The sequence below is a fragment of the Lycorma delicatula genome, chromosome 7 (assembly GCF_047948215.1).
Source record: "Lycorma delicatula isolate Av1 chromosome 7, ASM4794821v1, whole genome shotgun sequence".
In the NCBI taxonomy this organism is placed as follows: domain Eukaryota; kingdom Metazoa; phylum Arthropoda; class Insecta; order Hemiptera; family Fulgoridae; genus Lycorma; species Lycorma delicatula.
Genome location: NC_134461.1, coordinates 67,904,711 through 67,922,986, shown reverse-complemented (window position 1 = coordinate 67,922,986; position 18,276 = coordinate 67,904,711).

Genomic DNA, 18,276 nt, shown 5'->3' with positions numbered 1-18,276 from the left:
CATAATTAGTTATTACTTGCTCTAACCATATAAGTGAATTCATTGGAGCATCTATATATTTTATTGCTGTACTTGTTGACCTTATTAAAAAAAATATCATTACCATCAGTCTAAGAAAAATCCATACAATTCAAATAAAATATTTAATTTGGGTTAACTAAAAAAAGAAGACAAAACGAACAATAATAGTACATTTTGAGAAATAAATAAAATAAATTAAAAATAGTCAGGTATATAATTACGTTATTCATCAATTAAGGAAAATTCTTAATTGTCACAATGTATCAATATACCGTAATTTTCCGTTTTTATATCGCTAATTTCAAATAATAAAACCAAAGTAAACATTTAAATTCAAGAATGAAGTATTTTTATTAAAAATTAAAATGTTATTAAAATCTTACCATAACAAAGACAAGAAAGAAGGTACATCCAACTAACCAACTAGTGAAGATTGATTGGCGGGTTTGAATGGGTCCTCCAGGGCTCCTTCCCCCCTCGGGGCCGGTCCTGCAACCAAGCATACCCGGCTCCGAGAGGTGCCATCGAGCTCAGGAGACCCACCACACTCACCGTACTCATCACCAACGCCCACCTCGCTGGATAGGTGTGAACTTGTCACCAAATGAGACTTCGAAAAAAGAAAAAATTGACTTAATTGCCACGATCCTCAAAAGTGATTGAGGTTTTTGCTTCATGAGAGTTAATTATTTTTTTTAGAAGAACACCAGAAACTCCGCATAAGTAAGTGTTGGAAAATCTTATTCTGCTATTTCGTACGTGAAGAAATTTGTGTAGCAGACAAGTAAGTCTCCTGACAAAACAAAAGCACGTGATAAGAAGGTCCTTAAGGAACCCCCAAAATAAATAATACACAATACACAGTTGCAAACAAACTTAAAGTCAAATATAAAATTTCAAGCTCACTCATAAATCACAAACCATTAATTTCAGCACCATATAGTCCACAAAACAAACATTAACAAGAAATTAGATACAACACCACTAAACTTGACGATGTTAGATTCCAAACTCTTACGCAGACCCTAAGTCGAGTATATGGGCTCGTTTTAACCGCCGGACGTCCTCTGCTGTTATCGAGTAAACTAATTGCAGAGTGGTTTACTTGATTCTCAAGCCTCTGCAGGTATTTGACATTGCACAAGTGCAATCTCACGAACCGACGGGAGCTCCAGATAATCCTGAATCTCATCTTTTCGCGTGAACCACGGAGCTTCGGCAATTACCCTCGCTACTTTGTTCTGAAACCGTTGTATAATTTCTACATTACTAGTACTAGCCGTTCCCCACAATTCTACACCGTACGTCCAGATTGGGCGCAGGATAGCCTTATAAATTAAGATCTTGGTGGATAACGTGAGGCCTGAGTTCCTCCGCAGCAGCCAATGAAGTTCCCTGTACCTTGCGTTTAGCTGTAACATTTGAATGAAGTTTATACTCGAAAAATTAAAATAATATTCCCTTTAACCAGTGAAACCAGTTTTCGTATTGTTTTGAGGTGTCCTTCTTTTGTTTACTATGTTTTCTGTTCAAGAAATATCTCATTTTACTTTGACATGCTTAACCGGTCAATTATTTTAGTTCAACGTGCATTTCGACGTAAATTTGAAAAGGAACCCCCACATTAAAATAATATACGATGCTAGTTTAATCGATTCAAAGAAACAGGATATGTTCTCAAACAGAAATTACACGGAAAATTAGACAATCTACAATCAAATATCATAATAAATCCATATCTTGTCGAAACCTTGAGTTAGAATAACCATTTATAAACCTCAAGCGAATTTACTTTTCACAAGATAGTACTGCCCCATATTTTAAGGCTTTTTTTTTAGGAAAATTCGTAGATAGATGAGTAGGCTTAGACTTAGAAGAACCTGGTCTCCAAAAAGCTATTATTTGTTTCTAATGTATTACCTGAAAAACTCGCAAAATCCTGAATCACTTAATGGAAAGAATATGTTACATTGAGTATGAGCAAAAATTTAATATTTTTCTTTCTTTCTTTTTCTATTTAGATATTACTTTACCGTAAGATATTACTTCAGAGAATGATGTATGCATGTAAATGAGGTGTAGTCGTGTACAGTCTCAGGTCCACCGGTGATCACCGTTGTCCTTGGTGGTTGGATTTCAATTAAACACACATCTCATCTCAGGAATGGTCAGCATGAGACTGCAGACGACTACATTTCATTTACACTCATACACATTATCCTTATTCATCCTATGAAGTAATATCTTACGATGGTTAAGGAGGCTAAGTAGAAAAAATAAAGAAATTTAATATGTATTGAACACATGTCAAACACGATGGGCGCGCATACGAGGGTTATTTTTTTATTCAAGGTCCGATCGGTCACGAAATTAAAACCAGAGTGAAAATAAACATTTTTTTATTTGTAATAAGTACTTAGATAGTTACGTTATTTCTCTACATAGTCGCCACTCCGATGTAGACATTTGTCGTAGCGTGGTACCAACTTTCCAACACCCTCGTCATAGATCGGAGCCGGCTGTGTTTTCAGCCATGTTTCTACGCTGGCCTGCAACTCGATGTCTGTGCCAAAATATTTTCCTCCTAGCCAGCTTTTCATGTGATCAAAGAGGTGGAAATCACTTACATAGCGTATCTATGTAAGTACTTGTTAAAAATAATTTTTTTTATTTTCACTGTGGTTTTAATTTCGTGACCGATCGGACCTTGAAAAGTTAAATAACCCTCGTATTAAAATTTACTGATTACGTAACAAATTGATATGAAAAATTTGACAAATAAAACAATATAACTGTATCTATTTTTGTATTTTTCAATTCTCGCCTTAACGCTCCACTCCTCTTTCATGATCATTCTACATATGTGTTCATCTTTCAGTAATTTAAAGAAAGGAGAATAATTAAGTAGGAAATGTAGGTCAATCCACGAAGCAATAATGTTAATATAGTCATTATATAATTTATAACTTGACTATGTACTGTTTAACTAAATATTTTTATTACACTGAAATCTCTTTGTAACAAACAAAACTTTGTTCAAAAATTAAAACGAAAGTGACACGAAATATATTAAGCTGTATAAATAGACTTTATTTATTATTTAAATGATGATTTTACAAACCTGATGGAACGGTTTTATACATTTTTAGATGAAATTAATTAAAAGATTTTTGTGACGATTTTTTCTAAGCATTTTGGTTTCTTCATTAGTTTAAATAAAAAAGAATGATGTAACCTGACCTTCCACTTTGATAAAATGGATAATTTTTACACAAATATTTATTTTGAACACTTATCTTATAATGTCTCGTGCATTCTTCACTTTTTACGCATTATTCATTTATCGTTAAATTCTAATAATTACATAACTACTTCAAAAAGTTTATTTTGCTAAGGCTGATTATTGTATACGTTTTATAAATATATTCCAGAGTATTTATTTATAGCTTTCGTCTTAAACTGGTTGTAAGTAACCAGTTTACAACCATTACAACCATTTACTCCGTTTAAAAACTACGTTTTATCGTGATGTGTATATATATATATATATATATATATATATATATGCTATTACATTATCATTATTAACACGTCATTTCTTTAAATAAAATATACTGATGTATAGTAAGTAATTACTATCTGAATTATCAAATATCTTATCAACATTTTATTATTTTCAATTGGTAGTTTATGTAATAATCTTTACTAAAAAAAAATAAATTAAATTCCCCAAAAAATATCATACAAAATTTTTCTAAAAAAAATTGAACTTCTCTTCGCAAATTTTAGTTGAAATTCATTCATAGTGATAAAAAAACCGTCTCCAATAGTAGGTTAATCGAGTCCCCAACTAAAAGTTTCAGAATATATACATAATGAATAATGTTAAAAAGAGTTACAATTTTACTAAGAAAGGAGTAACATCCTTCTTTTTTAGATTAAGCACCTCAAGAATTTTAGTACGGTTTAATTTCCCAGAGGGAGCAGGAAACAGGGATAATTGTTTTTTGAAACGAAACTTGCTAACGTATCGTTTTCTGAACTATATTTATATGAACATTTTCCTATTTTTTTGCTATAGAATCATCTTCCGAGAGATTGTTGAGCAATTTGGAATTACTCTGTATATTAATAAATTTTCAGTTTACAGTCCTAGCAGATATAGTGATTCTTATGAATATAAAATAAAATACAGATATCATTTACTGTTTTTTTTTTTGTTAATTTTTCCACTGTAGTGCTTTCGCGGTGCACAATGTCCCTGTTTCCTGCTCCCTCTGGAAAATTAAACCGTACTAAAATTCTTGAGGTGCTAACCGAGGGGGAAATATGGTGCGTCTTTATGTTTCTAAGAAATTGAATAAAACTAATAGACTCAAAAGGTAATAAACACTTAAGGTTTTAAGAAAAACGGGATAAAACACGAAAACATTTTATCGGAAAATACACTACTTTAGGTTTAAGACAAAATAAATTTTAGTCTGAAACAATTGATGTAAATAAGATCTATGAAAATTAAACTCAAATTTGAGAAGTTCAATTTTAATTAGAAACAAAACGCATAAACTGAGTCGGAAAAGTGATAAGATTTCAAAATAATTTACATTAAGAACAATCTACATGTCCTTCTATAATATATTAAAAAATTGTATTTTTCATATCAACAATTAAGTTTAATGTCTAGCACTTGAATATTCACTTGTTCGATTTTTGTGCCATTAATGTTCATCATTCACAATGGGTGATACCACAAATGTGTTTTCATTTATAGAGTTGACGGACATGTTAAAGTAAATAAAAATGCTGCTGTGCATGAATACCGGGAAAATTATCCAGATCGAAGAGTACCAGATCGTAAAACATTTGAGGCTTTGGAGGGGCGAGTTTGAGAAACAGTTATGCTTAAACCACAACGATTCAATGCTGGTTGTGAACGTTTTGTGAGAAAAGCCAATGCTGAAGAAACAATATTGGATGCGATACAAGTATTCCCACCTCAATCGTCAGAGGGTTTGTCACATCGCTTTCATGTTTCGTAATCTAGTGTGTGGCTAACGTACGGGAGCAATTACATCCATTTCATAAAACATGTTTTTGATAAACCGATGAAATTCTGTTGATGGTTAATTAGAAAATGAGAACAGCATCGCGATTTCCTAAGTAATAATCTAATTACTGATAAAACCTCTTTTACAAGAAATGGCATTCTAAATTAGAAGAAAATCTCCATCTCCATGAGACTGCTACAAGTTATTTCCAACGCACTTTTTCGTTTAATGTGTGGTACAATTTTATATACGACAAAATCTTTTAACATGCTACAAAAATACAAAAACCAAATATTTGTGTGAAAACTGAAACAGGACGAATAATCTATATTGAAAAACTCCTGGTTCAAGCCATTGCGTAAAATATAAAAAAATATCCTTATTTTACTTGGCTGTTTTTCTGAGAGGAAAGCAGATTTTATTTTGCTCCAACTTATGGCAGTTTGGAAATAGTTTTAATTGAAATTTCTATGTCCTTTTTCAAACTTTTAAAATCGCGTCATTTTCTATACCGTTTTTAACTGAAATTACTTACCAAATTAGTGTTCGTAAAACATAGTTTAACGTAAGTATACGTCCTTTTACTTCACGTCTTTTTACATCACTGAGAGCAGAAACAGATTTTTTTATTTAACTTTTTAATTGCCATCATATTGGTAGAAATCACTGAATAAAATTAAATAAACGATAGATGGAAACGTTGAAATTGCACTGCAAACGTTTGTGTTAACGAAGAAAAATAAACAAGTTTTATGACACAACTCAGTTACAATTAAGTTTAAAGGGAGGAGAAAATTGGCCAAATCCATTTGTTTTAATTGTATTTAATGTTTTTCTACTGAAAATGTTTGAACATAAGAAACTACGAACTGAGCTTATATATTTTTCTATTATTATATCTTACAAATAGGCAATGATTTAAGAAAGCAGTACTCTTTGTTGTGCAAAAGTTTCTAATTTTAAATCACCGTAATGAATTTATGTTGCATTTAACACAAATCACCGTAATGAATTTGTTGCATTTAACACATTTTACGAGAATTAATCAACGCACCGGATTTTAGCTTACAAAAATTCACCGATTTACATTTTCTAAAAAAATTCATTTAAAAATTAAAGAGAAAAAACATCCATTTGGTAAAATTTTAAACAATTTTATGGTAAAGTAAATATTTATAAAATTAAAATAACATACATCATATTTACATGCATGTATAAGTTGATTAACATTCAGTATTTCTTATGGTGCAACATCTACGGTTGACATTTTAAAGATGCGTGTTTTGACTTTGACTTTTAAAACTGAAAACGATGATCCAGTTAGAAGTGTTGAACAGGTCAACATATCAAGGACGTCTAGAATAACGTGGAATGTGCTCGTTTGTAGTCTTAACGTATGGTCAGTACGCTTAACTATAAAGTTCTACTTCCTCGAAGAGCAAACCGGCTTTAAAAAAGTACATTCGTATATATTACACGCTAGTTATTTAAATTGAAAACTAAAAATTATACACTTTGCAATATTTTTCTTCATATTGCATACAGACTTAATATACATTTATTTTAAATATGTGCTTAAATCTTTTAAGTAAATAATCTTTAGCAATAAATACGAATTAAACATAAAACTCTTATATTACTAGTGAATTATTTTACTGGATAATTTATTATTACATACTGAAAAAACTGAATTAAATTCTACATGACGAAACTTAATATTTCAAAATTTCATAATTTCTTTACACATAAAATATTTTAAATAGGTTTAAAAATGTTAAAATATGTTGTCATATCATATATTAAGTTTATATTATTACTTTATTGGCATCGTATCTTTAAAGTTATGCAGAAGAAAAGTATGATAATCAGTTAAAAAATGGGGTATGGGCTTTTTGCAATTCTCGAAGTCTCATGACCAAAAAAAGATGGGGGGTATACCTACGTACGTACGTGTGTTAGCGTATTTGAGGCTTAATAACTTTTGACTGTATGAATAGATTTTGATGAAATGTTGTACCGAGACAGATGTGTATGAGACTTGGGTGCATGGAGCAATTTAATCGTAAAAATTTCGGGTCAATATATCTCCAGCAGGTCGGGAGCGGGGTTTAAGATCAATTTTTATCTAACTTTTCAAACATAACTCCACATTATATTAAGCTCAGAATATGATAATTCAAAAGGAATTGGATTATATTTTTCTATGTACGTAGAATGTTTGAGGTAAATACAGTTTTGAGTGAGGAAAAATGATTTTTTATGAAGAATGTATGGGTGAATTGAAAATATCAGAAGCGAATAAATTTATTTTCTTATGAAATTTATTTTCTTAAGCGAATAAATTATTTCTATTTCTTATTATTACTTATTTAATATTAATTTACAAATGTGTTTATTTTCTTTGTTCCATGCTTAATGTTATTATTTTATAACAATCAAAATTCGTACAATTTAATCTTAAGTATTAATCGCTTTGTAATTTAAATGTATTACTGATTAAATTGTTGGTACCGAATTTTTGGAATTGAGAACGAAAATGGATAAATAGATTATGAAATTCTAAAATCAACTTTTAAAGTTAACTTATGGCTAAATTTTATAATCCAGTTTCTATAACTATTATTTTATCTTATTATCTACTTCAAAATGGCAGGTATAATTGGAAAAGAATATAAATGATTAACAAAATATGTGTTAAACGTGCTATTTAATAAACGTAGGTTTATATTATGTAAATTTAGTTTCAAAAGTTCTTTTTAATTTTAACGTGTAAGGGAAAAGATATATTAATACATTACTAATATAGTTATTAGTAAAAGTGATGTTTCATTTTTATAATTCTCACACACTTCAATAACCTAAAAAACAGTAGGAAGCAATAACAACCTTTCACGTATGAACTCACAAGGGATAGTTGTTCCAAATACAAACCACTAATATTTAAGAGTTTAAGACAAAACGTGAGTACTTACGTAAAGTTATTAGTTTTCATATTAATGTGAAAAGTTCAAATGTGTACTGCTAAAATTGAACCTAAATTAAGTGCGATCAAGTGTAAATGACGGTCACTATTATTGCCCAAAGCAATACATTAAGTTCTTCAGATTATTGCTGTATATTATGAGCCATAAATCATAATGAAAGTAAATTATAAGTGCTTTGAATAAAGACACTAAAATGCATCTGAAAAATAAGATAGGATTCGGTAGCTAAAGTTCCCTCTTCATTCGGTAACACGAAGAGATTCCGAATTCAGATTAGTTGAATTAATTGACTTACTATATTAATCAATACCTCGTTCTATGTAATCCAGTTTTAAACATGATTACACTTTCATTTATTACATAATATTAAACCATATTAAAAAATAAATAACAGTGAAAACTATGAAAGGGAAATTTAAAATCGTATTTTGAAACGTTTTTGAAATTCTATTATCACAGAAATTGCCAGCCCAAAATATTTTTTTAATAAAGAAAGAACTGTCAGCCGCAAAATACAGACACACTATATCAAAATTTTCATGTTAAAATAATATATTCAAATTTGTAAATTGAAATAACGAAAGCAGAAAAAACCAAATTTAAGCGTTTAACACACCCACACAATGTTTATTAACATACAGGTTTAATTTTGTAAATTATATAATATGATTTGATATAATAATTACATTACGATTTATGCTTGAGTATAATTTGTAATGGTAAGGCTTTACCACTTTAGAGTTTATCCTGATATTTTCAGTGTTAGGCCTAACTACGTTTATTTTAGATCCAAGTATGTATGTTTATTTAGATCAAAGTATGTTTATTTTAGATTAAGTATGTACTGGATCTACTGGTACCGTTAATCTCTGCATGAAGGACCTGAAAGGATCTGGATTCAAATAAGGGAGAAAGGGTTTAAGAATTACGAAAATAGGTGTGCGGCAAGGTAAGTGATCTGGTCTCGAAAAAACTGTGATAAGATTCAAACAAACCACTTCATTGGCACTCTCCAAGCAGTGGATGCCCATTCCGTGCATAATCCTTCAAAATATTAGATTTTCAGAGATGTATAAAGCACTTCATTGTACTGATGCGTGCATAATCCTTCAAAATATTAGATTTTCACAGATGGATAAAGCACTTCATTGAACTGATGCGTGCATAATCCTTCAAAATATTAGATTTTCACAGATGTATAAAGCACTTCATTGTACTGATGCGTGCATAATCCTTCAAAATATTAGATTTTCACAGATGTATAAAGCACTTCATTGTACTGATGCGTGCATAATCCTTCAAAATATTAGATTTTCACAGATGGATAAAGCACTTCATTGTACTGATGATTCGTGAAAAAAAAATTAATCTCCCGCCCCGGGAGATTCGTGTTAAATGAGAAAGTACCCAAACGAGCCGTGAACCGTTTAGCCATACTCCCCATTGATGTTTGCAATAAACCAATTATTCAAACTGGAATCGGTCAAAATTCCGAACACAAAATATTTCAAAGAAAATTACTACAAATATTATTTCTCAGAATTATTGGTTTCTGCAGTCTTTTTCTGCTTCTCATAAGGAAGGGATGTACTTAGAACTTTCAAAAGTTTCTTATGAAAATTGTTATGCCGTTTAATTGATTCAATTTTCTTCAACCAAACATTTTTAAGAGAATAGATCTCTTGTTTTAGCACTCAAAATGAGAAAAAAACTTTTCCTTAAAGATATATCTGAAAATGTTATTTTCGTACAGCAAATTTAAAAAAAAATATCTTAAAAAAGGATTTATAAAAGGAAAGATAGTGCGCCTTTTGACATTTTAGAAGTTTTTACTACAAAAGTTAGTCTTTACTACAACTAAAAACGTTTTTACTGGAAGGGGAATGGAAATTCCGGTCGTAATTTAAAATAGTTTTACTAATGATGAAGCAAATTTTATGGGATTTATATGACTGACTGGCTAAGATTATTTTGGTGATATGCAAACCACTTCTAAACTATAAATGCCAAAAATTTTCTTTTTTTTAGTTATGTGCTGGCGCCGTTTTATTTCCATTTTACTTCATTTTATTTTATATCTGTTCCAATGTTTTAATTACACATTTTAAAAAAAATTTCTGAAAAAGCAAAATTCTCTAAAATGCGTTTTACGAAGATGATAATACAACGGTTGCGTTTTTTTTTAAGTTTTATCATCTATGTTCCTGTACAATTATTGTCATATATTTTAACTACTTAATTAATGAATCATACAGAATTGCCGATTGCGTAAATTATTAAGTGAACAAAATATTTATTTGTAGGTTAGACTGTTATTCATTTAAATTGAAAAAAATGTTATTTTAATATTTTAGAGTGCGTTGCACCATATAAATTCTGTCTAATTTGATACATCGTTTAAAAATTTAGATTGGTTAACTTTTAGGTTCCTAATAAAGATGAGGCATGTAAACTCGTTTGGTTAATCGTTCAAGACTAAAGAAATAAAAAACAATACTTTCGTTAATAATCAGAAGGAGAATAATAAGAAATTAAACGTACACAGGGATCCTTAAAAAATAAAGAAGGAATCATTACTTAATTTTGTGTCTGAACAGTATCCAAGGAAAAATATTTATACTACGTAACGCTACATAATTTAATTTATACTTTAATCACCGAAAAATTCTGTGTAATCGAAATGGAACGAAGGAAATTTTTCAAGTCAAAAAATTATTCTTTTTCATAAACGATCATAATTTCACATGATGGGAAAATGCAATGTGATACATTGCCTCTCCCATACTCTATGCAAAGTTTTACATGTTCATTTAACTTTACTGAGCATATCGCCGGCGCATTTCATAAACATTTCCACGAATGTACTTGCTGAATAATATCCGCAAGAAAACCAAATTGCTATTAAAATATCCACATCTATTTTTCACGATCCGCAATGCAATAAAACCAAGAGTTTATCTTGGTAATATATTATTAAATAACAGATAGATGTTTACCCACTAGTTTCATTATATAGTTATATTTTTAATTCAAATTTATTCAGTTAATATAAATGCATACAGAATATTTACATAAGAATTTAGAATTATTAGTAAACATTGCATATCATAATAACATTGCATATCATAATAATATAAGTGTATTATAATATGTTTTTAATCTAGTAATTATATATTTTTTAATTCTATAAAAGAATTTATGATCTGCATAAAAGATTACTTAATTAGTAAATCCAATACAATTGTTTATATTTAACCTTGTTATGAAGTTATTAACATTAAAAGAGTTTTAGGTGTGAAAGAAAAGATAAGCCAATTAATTTTTAACCTTCGGATATGGCTTTCGTCCAAATCATTCAAAGAACAAGTAGTATATTGTATGTTATTACTATTAGCTGTCATTTCGTTAAACTATGAAAGATTAGTTAAAGAAGAAAGAAAAATCTATATATACGTGTAGAGTGAAAGAGAAAGAAGACAAAGGAGATGAGATTGGCAGATGTAAAAGGGAAAGAAAAAGTTTTTTAAAGTTTACGACCCAAATAAAGGCGTTGCCAAGCTGCAGGAGAGGACGTCAATCCCTCGTCTTCACCCCACGACGTTGGAGGCGTCGTTATTTTGGCGCGTATTCATATCGTCCCGTGGGTCTCCATGGTATTTATCTGATTGCGTCGTACCTGGTTATTCGTATCGAAGTAAAATAAAAACAAACTAAAAAAAAAAAAAACACAGCCGTCAAAACATTGTGTTGCGTAATCTGTTTTTATTATGAAGACGTAACTATTTTCTTTTATTTAAAATAACAATATGTAAAACAAAAATAGTCTAAGAGAAACAAACAATTATAGAATAAATATTTTATCACTTTAATACTTTTAAAGTAAAAATAAATAATTCCTATATAATTTTATTAGTGTTAAGAGGGGCAGAGATAATTAGCTGCAACCAACCTTAACGAATTAAATAATTCCGAGTCTCAACCAACCAGATATGTTTAACGCAAACATCTATACTTTTTATTGTTCCCCGGCCACCACTTTGTTGTTAGATTCAAATAATAACACATCCTCGCATGTCAATCTAACAGATCATTTTATTTTATATTCCTACTTCCCCTTTTCACTATATTATATTCCCTTTCACTTTCAACTAGTAAAAAATAAGCAACTCCCTTACGGCCTAATAAAATGAGGATGATATATATGATATGTGAATGAGGTGTATTTTTGTACAGGCTCAGGACGACCATTCCTGAAACGTGTGGTGGTTAATTGAACCCCAACTACCAAAGTCCACCGGTATCCACTGTCTAGACCGTATAAAAGCAACAAAATTTTTTCTGCGATTTGAACCTCAGATCCTTTAACTACTAAACCAGCCCGATGTGCGAACATAACATGGAATGCAGCTATCTCCTGTACAATTTAGCTGCAATAGGGATCTGGTAACTAACGAAATTATCAAAATATTTAATAATTATTAATAGGCTTAGTTAAATAATTACTGTTTGCAAATATTTAAAAAAAATGAAAATACTTTTATTAAGAACCCAATCCTATAGGGTCATCACAATCGAACAATCCCATAGTCATCAGTAGGTGTCTGGAGGAGCAGATATTCTGCTCGGCGGCGTTCTTATACATCTAACAGGCCTTTGATAAGGTATGGATACATGGCTTACTCTACAAGTTAAAGCTACAACTTCCTCAACCCTACTTCTTGAGGGGCGTTTTGCTAAGGTGAAATGTAATGACGGGTTTGGAATCTAACACCGTCAAGCTTAGTGGTGTATCTAATTTCTTGTTACTTCTCTTTCTTTTTCTTTTTTATTTGTTATTAATGTTTGTTTTGTGGACTATATAATGCTGAAATTAATGGTTTGTGATTTATGACTAAGTTTGAAATTTCTTATTTGTCTTTAAGTTTGCTTGCAACTGTTTATTGTGTATTATTTATTTTGGGGGTTCCTTAAGGACCTTCTTATCACGTGCTTTTGTCAGGAAACTTACTTATGGCTCCGCAGGACAGCCGATTGTAATTATAATTGTTATTGAGAAAAAAAAATTATGAATACAATCATAATTAAACGATTATGACGTAACAGACGTTACGTCACATAACTATAACAGTTGTAACTAATTGACATAAGAGAAAAGTGTCACAAGCATCTGCAATAAAAAGCACGCCATGGCAACCCTACTATGAGTTTTTAATTGAAAGCTTCAACAGTAGCTTAAAACCCCAAGATTAATGGTAATTATTCTGTACCACTTTCAATTTCCGTTGTAATTATGCATTAAATACCAAGGAAATTGTAAATGTATTCTGTACCACTTTCAATTTCCGTTGTAATTATGCATTAAATACCAAGGAAATTGTAAATGAGAATGGTATGCGTTAAAGTGAGATGCTTCAACGATTCAACGATAACCAGCTAAGGACAACATTTTTCACGTCGACTTTCAAGCATGGATGATTTCACGCCATATAGTATTTTACTGTATTGTAATGAATAATGTTGAATTAAGTTTTAGTTCAAAAGAGTAAAATATATGGTAACTAAGTTATAGTATATGCCATTAAAAAGATCACATTATACCAATTTTTATTTGAGCAACCCGTTTTTCATCGACGTTGCTTTACAATATTACCATTGTCGAGAGCAATATATATCTCAGAAGTAATAAAAAGAAACATATCGAAATCATGTAGATAAAAGGTCAGTTCCTTCTCTTTACCTCTTTACCTTTTGAAATTAACTGAGTGCTAATGAAATCTGATAGATTGCAGATGTGAATGTGACAGAATGATAAAAAATAAATCCAGATATGTACAATAACAAAAATATTATTTTACAGAAATTTTAAAATGTCTAGATTCGCTGACAAGATTACAGCGCTGACAAGATTACAGTTTCAGTATTTAAACAAGATAATTAGGAGACATACCCAAATTTGATGATTAAAATAACGGTATAAACATTTTTCGATGGTTATTCCTAAGATGTTAATAATTTTACTGTTAATAATTAAGATGTTAATAATTAAACTGTAATATCCATAAACCGTAAAACAAAAGAGACAGAAGGAATAATAATATTTAATTCTTTAATTGTGTTTTAAATCAAAATTTCATTAAATAATGTGATTATAACAATCTTTTTGTTACATTGTTTGTTACAGTAATAACTTGTTGAAAAAATTGAATACTTCAGGAAAAGGTAATATGACTTAACGGATCATTTGCAATGTTTGATCATTAATGATTTTATGTTTGCTCACTTTAAGTTTCAGGTAACCTAAAACAGATAATCCAATGGTTTAAGATTTTCTTCTCTATGACTATCCAATAATCTGTCATACTTGTATAATATAGTAACGTAGCACTCTCTCTTAACGAAAACAATATGTTATTTAAATATCATCCAGTACTTTGGTGGCCAGTAAAATCCTACTAATGCGATTCTACTGATAAGCCCCCTGTAAAACTTTCATCTAAAATAAAACGTCGTAATATCTGATCAGCAAATATTTTGCATAAATATTCAATTTTCGAGTTTTTTATTTATGAATTTCTTTAATTATGAATTATAGATTATTCATTTATGGATCCAGTACAAGTTTTGTTCATATTCTTGAAAATATTATGTTTGAATTGCATCATAATATTTCAGAACTCGAAATGTGTATTACTATTTTATTTTTAGAATCATAATACCTGTAATCCTTGAACGAATTTTTCATTAAAAATCTGTATTTTATTATTTAATTTTTAGAATCTGCCATACTTTTTATAGTAATATCCTATTCAACAGCAGATTTCCAAATTATTGAGTGAGGATTTGCAATAAATAACTACATTATATACGCTACATCTAATGATTTTATCTCCGAAAGGTTGTGAATCTTATCCTACCATTTTTTTAATGTTTAGAAATAAACGTAATTTGCTATATAAAGCTTATGCGACACGATAGTGTGCGATTCTAAATTCTTACTCAGAAAGTCTGTAATAATGACCGGTCATTTTCTCAAAACTGAGCATTGTTAATTAGTAATTTTTCACTTTTCCATTTGTTTGTTAATTCGATTATAGGTCTATAACATTTTAATAAAAAAAAATCTTTGTTAAAATGTTATACAAAGCTTAGTCAGCATTGAAAACAAGATGATTTTTTAATGCTTACTAAACTTTGAGTCTTATTTCGAGTGTAAGCTTTCAGTTACGTCCTTTCCATCTCATAAATACATGTTACCAATTACTAACTTTTTCACCAACCTTCACTTTGATTAATATAAAGATAAATACTTAATTAAAATGAATTATACCTAAACGACCGAGCATATTATACATCAAGTAATAGCCAAATTTGTTGAGAAAAAATATTTCTTAAACGATTATTAAAACCTGTTATAATGTCTTGTATAACATTTTTACTGTGTAAATATAATAAAAATAAACTGAACAAAATAACGTATGTTAACGGTTTTAGATGCTAAAAACTGATACTTTATTATTTTATAAATGTTAGATTAAAGATTTTGAAAATTACTCGATGTGGTGAAAAATACTCTCTTTTAGATTCGCTGCTGATAAAAGTCTACAACATTTTTCATTTATTCTTATATTTTGGTCAAGGTCTACTAGTACAATAAGCATAATTTTCACTTATTTATAGTTAAACCCGTGATCTTTCTGGTGCAAACAAAATACAGAGGACAGAGCAGTTATTTATTATATGTTATGTAATAATATATAAATATAAATGTTACGAAAAAATCTTAATTTACTTTTATGAGTTTACTTTTTTATGAGTTTTACTTTTATGACCTGTACTAATTAGTAACCAATAAAAAATGTATAAAAAAGATATGCATCAGATTGAGAAATATTTTATTTAGCAGATTTTATAACTATATTAACAATTTTATATTAATTTTGTAATTTATAAAATTTTAAACGATATAGTATTTTATATTTAATATTTTATCACCTTTTTTTATCTTTTTTAAGTATAACGCAGTCCAAGGGAGTGTGTCCTTTAACTCTAACGGACCTAATGAAATAAAAGGTTTTCCGCTATTTAACACACCATGCATAATCATCACGACTTGCAATCTTTAAGAATTAAAGATTTATAAGAACATGGTTTTACTATATAGGTCACATTTATAAATCTGATTTAAATCTACTCCGAAGTCGAAATTTTAAATTTCAAAAAACTAAAGTTATGATATGTAATTATGCAATAATTTTCCTCGCTTCAGAAATGGCTGTTAATTGAATGCTATTAAGTTCAACTGAAGGGATCGTTCATTGAAATGTTTTTAACGGTAAAAGTTATGAATGTTTTATTTTTTTAATTACATAATTAAGTAGAATATTTAGGATAAAATGTAATGTAAAAGTATTTGATGTAAATCGACATCATTACCTATTTTTCCTTAATAAATCGTAGTCTTGGTCTTACACTTTATCTCCTACAATCTCTTTTACAAATAAAGAAATAAATTGGATGCGCCTTAACTTATTAAATGCCAACCAACCTTATTCTCTAAGAATCGGTCAGAGAATAATTTTTTCAAATTAATATGTTGACTTTTGCTTTCAATATTACTATTATTTTATTATTATATTTCATCGCTATTAATTACAAAATTAAATTTTTCTCTATATTGCCTAGACTAATTGTTCATGCTTCAGTGCTAAAAACTAAAATAAAGACATTATAAGTGTTCATTCTAATCTAATGAATAATATCAATAACGTGGATTTCTGATATTTCAGTTATTTCTTTTATTTTAAATGTTACATAAGTTATTTATTTAATGCTTTTAATTAAAATATTATAAATTTTTGGCTCCGTTAACAAAAATCAACAATATCTTTTTTTTGATAGATTTATTTTGCTTGTTTTTTAAATGGATTTTTTTTATTTCCTTAGTTTTATTAATACTACGTACGTATTTGTATTTTAATAAGGATTACAGTATCCAGATTTTACTGACAGATCCTATAATGTTGTGACTTACTTGGCAACAACCTAGTCTTTTTAATATGGACCTTCCAATCCTTTTAAATCCGTATTTATATTAACTTAGATATCTACTCGCAGGTGGAGATCGGATCCTTAACTGAATGTAGTGAGAAAAGTAATCTAAAGAATCAAAGTAGTAAAAGAATCAAAGTTTTGTCCTCTCATATGCATCTGTTAGTCAAGAGGAAACGACGGATAACTTCAGACAAAAGCTGAAGAGATCCTCTCCAAGAGAAATATGGTATTTTCATTTACAATTACTCAGGATAGGGGATTTTTTAAACAAAATTTGTACATTACTTACCAAAACATTTTCATATAATTGTAGAATTTATGTATGAATCGAAAAAAAAATTGTTTTTATTTCATTAATTTAAAATTCATCCAAAAACAGGTAAAAACGGTTTCTAAACATAAATCTCCTCTGATTACCAAAATTTTATTTACCTTGAAGTAAATATCAAACTAAAATATGAACCACTAAGCCATTCTTTCACTGATGGTATAGTAAAATATATATATATATATAAATGCTATACTTCTAGCTGTACCAGACTCTTCTTTAATTAGTAAATATATATATATATTTTAAAACTAAGATTAAAAATCGTAAAGTTGAAAACTTCATTCAAATCAGTATTGCATTTTCAGTTTATGTTCTTCGTTCCAGCAAAATATACATTTCCATAGAAACAATTTTTTTTACGACGATTTTTATTTATTAAATAATGATGAAATTAAACATTTTTAATTAAACAGACAGACTTGTAGGCCACATATAAAGGCATCCTGGAATAGTCGCTTTAATATTGGAGGGACAGGTAGAAGGAAAAAATTGTGTAGGTAGGCAACGTTTGGAATATGTGAAACAAATTGTTACGGATGTAGGATGTAAGGGGTATACCGAAATGAAACGACTAGCACTAGATAGGGAATCTTGGAGAGTTGCATCAAACCAGTCGAAGGACTGAAGACAAAAAAAAATTAATTGAAAAATAAATATTTAATTACAAGTAATATAAACAACTTTTTTCTATATAGACAAAATTTATTCATTCAAAAAAACCTGAATTACCAAAGGAACCGATTTTTACTTCCTTGTATGAAGTGGAGGAAGTATTGTGATCACGAAAAATTTCGGTTTTCAGATTTCAATGGAAATATCCATTTTGACCATCCCTAAATGC